The following is a 6,000-nucleotide window of genomic DNA, read 5'->3' on the forward strand; positions in this document are numbered from 1 at the left end:
TGTTTAAATGGTAAGTCTTGTGCAAACAGGTAACGTTACATAACAAGGCCTTTAATAACACAGCGCGCCAGATAAAAGCATTATGAAGGTAAGCGTTTCGATTTCGATGCATCGGAGGTAAATGTTTGTTTAATAGATTGTTTTTACTAAAATAATGGATTTATAAAGTCGCTCAGTATTCCATTCCAGTGGAAAAGTTTATAGAAACTTTCTAAACTAATATACATACTTACTTAGAACTTAATGTTCTCTGTTCTATAAACTTAAATCGTTTTACAGTCAAGGAAAATTCCATGCCTTCGTTATTACTTACTCTGTTTAAAACAAGATTTTTAATAGTTTCATAACAAAATTATTTGAGCTGACTTATTTGAAAACAGCAGATTTTTCAGTGACAATCTTTTAGACTGGTGTCTAAACTCATTATAATAAGTAAGTAGGAATCGATTATGATTTTCATTAGTTTCAAAATAAATTGGAAATGAGTCAGCTGCATCGGCTCGAGGATCAAAGGTCAACAACCACCTCATCTGCATGGATTATCTCCGTCTTAGCGCGATAATTTAATCCTTTGTTTATCCAAGCCTCTAATAGTCCCGGTGCAAGCGCCCGCGCATGTATCATGCACATAAGAAAATAATCCCGCATCATGAGTTATGACTGACTACAGCTCGGTATTTAAAGAAATCGATAAAATAATATTCTAAAGAACAAGGAAATGGGTCGACCTTGGTTGGTAGAATTATTATTATCTTCTGTTCGCGAGTATTTTTTGTTATGCATGGGTTTTGAGCTAAAATTGTGTGATTATACAATTTGAAAAGGATGCATAGGTATACCAGAAGGCATTATTGGACTATTAACAATATAAAAGGTATGGTTGTGTGTGTGGTAGTGGTTGTAGTCGTGCTATTTTAGTTTCTTGGTTTCACGCGTTTTGTACAAAAGTAATAAAGCAATAACTGCATTTCGTATATGATTGTTAAAACAAGGGCTGACTAGGTACTTAACCTTTTCACAGTCCCATCTAAATAATTAGTTTTTAATTATATTTCTTGGGAAGCGTCAGACCTCATTATTGGGGCGGGCCTATACAAATGTACACACGGTATTAAAGTGCTTGGGAGAAGCACAAACAGAGTAGTAAAACGCCCCCCGCCGCACCCCGGCCCACGCCCTAGCTGTCAAAACTGCAATTTGGTTTATTGACTGATGGACGCTATATTTAACGCGATAGAGCTTTATGTCTGGTAGGGTGGCGGCGAACTGGTTAAATAATAAAGGAAGCTGACTAAGTTACGTATTTTGAATGTTGACTCAATATGTTGGGTATTCAAGAGGAATCACATCCAGGAATTCTATTTGTAATTGAATTATTCATTAGGTATGGTATAGGTATTCATTATTAAGTTTCTGTAATTTGAAAAATTACAACGCCACTCTTGTATCGGAGTTTTGGGCTGATACTGTATAGATTTTTAGTCGTAACGACAAGATGAAGATTTGAAAAATCTTATCCCAAAACATTCGCGAAAACCAAACGTACCTAACTAAGGAAAATATACAAGATTTACATCCTACATGCCTGCTTACACTATTAGTTTACCTACCTATAAGTATTCCTAAAACCTAGGTAGGTAGGTGCTTTGGAATGTATGTAGAAGCTTAAAAAATCAATATGTTACCAATAGATTTCTAACGCAGCCATTTTAATTTATAAATGTAGAGCAAATTGGCACTTTCTACTGTTGACGCAAGTCGCCTTCCAGAACCAGCGTCCAATCAGATTATATAGTTACTCCTCAAGTACGAACCCAATAAGTTTCCAATATAAACCTTCGAGATATCCGCCGAAGAAGGAAACGTTCCAAAAGATTAAAAGCTCGCCTAGGAAATCCGAGAAATACGGCGAGCCACCCGCAGTTGGCCCGAAAGCAATTTGAATTGACGGTTATCTCACCTCCTACGTTTATATTGAAACTTACATAAATATTTGGTTTACCGACCGAGTCTAATTTGGCACGGCCACCGTGCACACCGCACCGTTTAATAGAAATACAACGTACATCAAAAAGAGGTAAAAATGGGAGTAAAGCTCGATACCGATTGTTCTTTAATGATAATAACTATTTTTTATGCACAGTGGTCCGATCAAGAGCTAAGTGTGGAACAATGCAGTTCAAAGGTAAGTTTTTAAATGTTTTTCAGGGTTTTTATGTAATTAGTTATTATTATTGAGGTTCTATTTAAAAATCAGTCTTTACAAAGACTAAAATGAGAAATAGCACCGTTTTTAAAAATGCAGCTTTTCACAAAGCATTTTGTTGGATGATTCTAGCTAGTTGTACTTGTTGCAAATACCTACTCTTAATTAAAAAAAAGATCCTAACAAGGTTTCGTAGCGTATTCTTTTCATACGTGTATTGTGAAAAAGTTTTGTACATTCATTAATTTTTTGTACTTCGTCTACTAGAAAACCATCTGAGAACTTGCATTGTAATTACCTAAGTATTTTAGATTTTAGTTTAATATTTGTATAACCAATGCATTGAAGGGCAATTAAACGTCTCTAGAGAATCATCTTGTTTGTTTAACAGACAAAACAACAGATTCACAAAATGGGTTCATCGGAATGATTAAAAAAAATTACACATGTCGGAAGTGACAGCCCGCCGCGTCGCCGACCGCCGGGTTCGAATCCCGGCTCGGGTAACGTAGACGCGTTTTGGTTTACGTTTATATTGCTAACCACTTGTTGAGTAAATAAATAGAGACGTTTTAAAATAAACTCCACTAGTAATCCTTGACTTAGTAGCGTTTACGTAAGCGTGAGATCAATGTGCGGTCGCATGTAATTTTTAAACAAAGTACACGTGGTAGAGCTTAGATTTGAAGCTGTGGTGACACACATCGAAGTATTGATGGCTTCTTACAATTTCATACAACTTTAGATTACAAAGAGAAAAGTACTTTTATATTTGCATGGTAGGTTATGAATAGTGAAAAGGCTTTTGAAACCGACTTTGGTAAAAATTAAAACTGTCTAATAAAAAAATACGGATTTCACTAGTTATCACGCTCTTCAGATTTTGAAAAAACACCCTTTAGATTTACCATTCAATGTTATAACGATCTAGCTCTACAAAGTAATGATAAGTATGGAAAACCAAAGGTTAACTTATTAATCAACAAATTAAGCAATGTTTTCCGATTTGCATCCGATTTACAAGGTAGGTAGTTATGCAAATACCTACGGATGGGCATTATGAATCAAATGTTATTATTATTAGAAGGAAAACTTGACAAGTAAGGAAAACTCATAATTTTCTATGGAGATTGTTAGTATGTGGCATTATAGTGTCATTATTGCACACAGGGTCGAATTTAGAACTAAAGCACAATTTTTTAGCTGTCAGTTAATTTGAGATAAGGAAAAATTAATGTTGTTTAGTCTCTAATTCTTTATTATATTTCCTACCTCTAGACTAGGTACCTAGTCTGATGTGCAACTTTACCTAAATAGGAACAAATTAATGGACAACTACGGGACTATTCCTACCTCTCGTTCCCACCACTGCAACTCCTGTGTAGCCAGGATCTACAGCTTGACCGCCATAAAAACCCAACCAATGAAGGTCAAGTTTGTCCCGGGGGAAAGTTGAACTGTCATTGGACTCGCGACAAAATTAATTAGAAGAAGAATAATAGACAACTATCTAACTATTGCATATCTTTAACACAAATTTTAGCTGCGGATATTGTATGAGATCATGCAAGTCCAATGTCCAAAGACCGGCCACACGCAATTAGGTGTTTCCCTGAAGTGAGTCCGAATCGAGACGCGGCGGCTCGCATCGCCGCCTGCTAACTGTCACACAAAAATAGGCCCCAGAAAGGCGAGCGCGACACGGCCCATATGGACCCGGGCGGGTTATTTTCATTTCTTTCTCACAACTGCTCCATTTGGTGTATTTTTAATTGTGCATTATACTATTGTCAGTTACGAGTGCCAGGCTGGTACCTAGTTATGGGTGAATTTCAACAAGTGCATATTTTTGCCTAATTTTGGTGGAAATTGTTATTTGTGTATTTTTATTCTTTAATTATAGATCAAATTTATTGGAAACTTATACTGTTTCTAAAATGATTAAGACATTAAATTTTGTCCAGTAGTTTTTTAGATTTTCCTTACACCAAAATTAAGAGAACACCAAAATTTATATTAAAGCACCAAAATTAGAAAATATGCTGTCAGTCGGTCATATCTTAGTGCCAAGCTCAAGAAATGGTTTTAAATTTACCAGCACCGACTCCAAAAATATTAATCATGGTATATTGTCCTAATAAATAAATAACGACGTACTTATTTTCTACTTTTAAGTGATTTTTGGCGTCGGTTTTAATTTTTTTGTTAAAATTATTTTTTTTCATGCTTTTTAGTTGATTAGTCCTTGTTATTGTCACTGAAGAGGGACAGTACCTATGTTTAATGTGATTAAGACTATAATTTTCCATTTTGTAATGGAAAATTATAGTCTTAATCACAATCCAAGTGTAAATAATCTTCCTAGCAAAATACAGGCTCCCTACTTTAAATATCGGCAACTAAAAAGTATCAATATATCATGTGTCAATGTATGTATCAACAAATGAGTATTGAGTATCATCTAACTCCTAACTTATGTTGTTTGACCTTTCATCATCAGCTCATCTTAAATACCTGAAATAATACAACTGTATGTACATACCTACCTAAAATATTTAAAGAATTATCCTCCAACTCCTAAGCGTTAAGGAGTTTTACCTTCCATCATCACCTTATCAACATTAGATGATGACTACTTGAATAACTTTAGAAAACTTATTGCATTCCTACAAAATTTGAGGTTTACTCTCGATTTCCCTAGGATCCCATCATCAGATCCTGACTTGGTGACAATGGGACCACCACATAAGTGTACCCTATAGAACAAAAAAAGAATTTTGAAAATCAGTTCACAATTGACGGAGTTAAGTCGGTTAAAAATGCTTTGGTGCACCACCAAAAACACCAAAATTCACTCACCAAAATTAGATTCTCGTTGAAAAAGCTAAATTATATGAAATCTGTTTTAAATATAACAATAACATTTTAACACATGGTATGAAAACAGTTCCTTTACATTATAGGAGGAATTCAACTAAAAAGAATAGCTTAGAAATCTTATACAAAAAGACACCAAAATTGCAGAATTGTTGTCCGTTTAAAAAAAAACAACACATTTACGTTTTTGGCGGGAAGACGCAGAGGTCTTGCACCCGTCTGCCGTCACTGCTCGCGGGGGCGGTACTAAACCTAACGAATGATGGGAGTGTTTAAATCCTGTTTGATCTTTAAAGAAACTGACGAGCTATTTCATTATTGACACCAAAATCATAAATTTTTCGCGGACAAAACTTAAGGACGTGACTTAATCACAGTTATTTGGGAAACTTGCTTAATTTGGTAATCTTAGATAATAGATAGATTGTATAATCCAAAAATATACTTTTTCCCTAAGTTCTGTTTTGATCTTCAGCTAAAAAAATACATATTGTAAGAAATTAAGGATGTGGACACTGCACCAAAATTAGAAACGCTTAGTTCAATTATTTTTTGTCGAATTTGTAAAAGAAAATACTCATTAATAATGTTGTCCTCAAAATGGAACCTCTGTATATTTTCGTGTAAAAAAAAATCAAAGTTCTATGTCATAAAAAACATATGATTTTCAGCTACGCCGCTCAAAAAATGTGTTTGGGAAATTGACCCTTATAGTTTATTATGAATTATGTGGAGATTAAACTTGATTTTTTATTTGACTGAAGAAGGATAAAAAACTAAAAAAAGAACCCCACATGGATAATAATATCATGATTTTTTAAAGTCCGTGTAAATTATTAATATGTTTTCATTGAAATAAATTGTCCTCAGTGAAGTGAGTTTTCTTTCCAACTCTTTTCTTCTACATTCCATTCGTC

Source organism: Ostrinia nubilalis, chromosome Z (genome assembly GCF_963855985.1).
Source record: "Ostrinia nubilalis chromosome Z, ilOstNubi1.1, whole genome shotgun sequence".
Taxonomy (NCBI): Eukaryota; Metazoa; Arthropoda; class Insecta; order Lepidoptera; family Crambidae; genus Ostrinia; species Ostrinia nubilalis.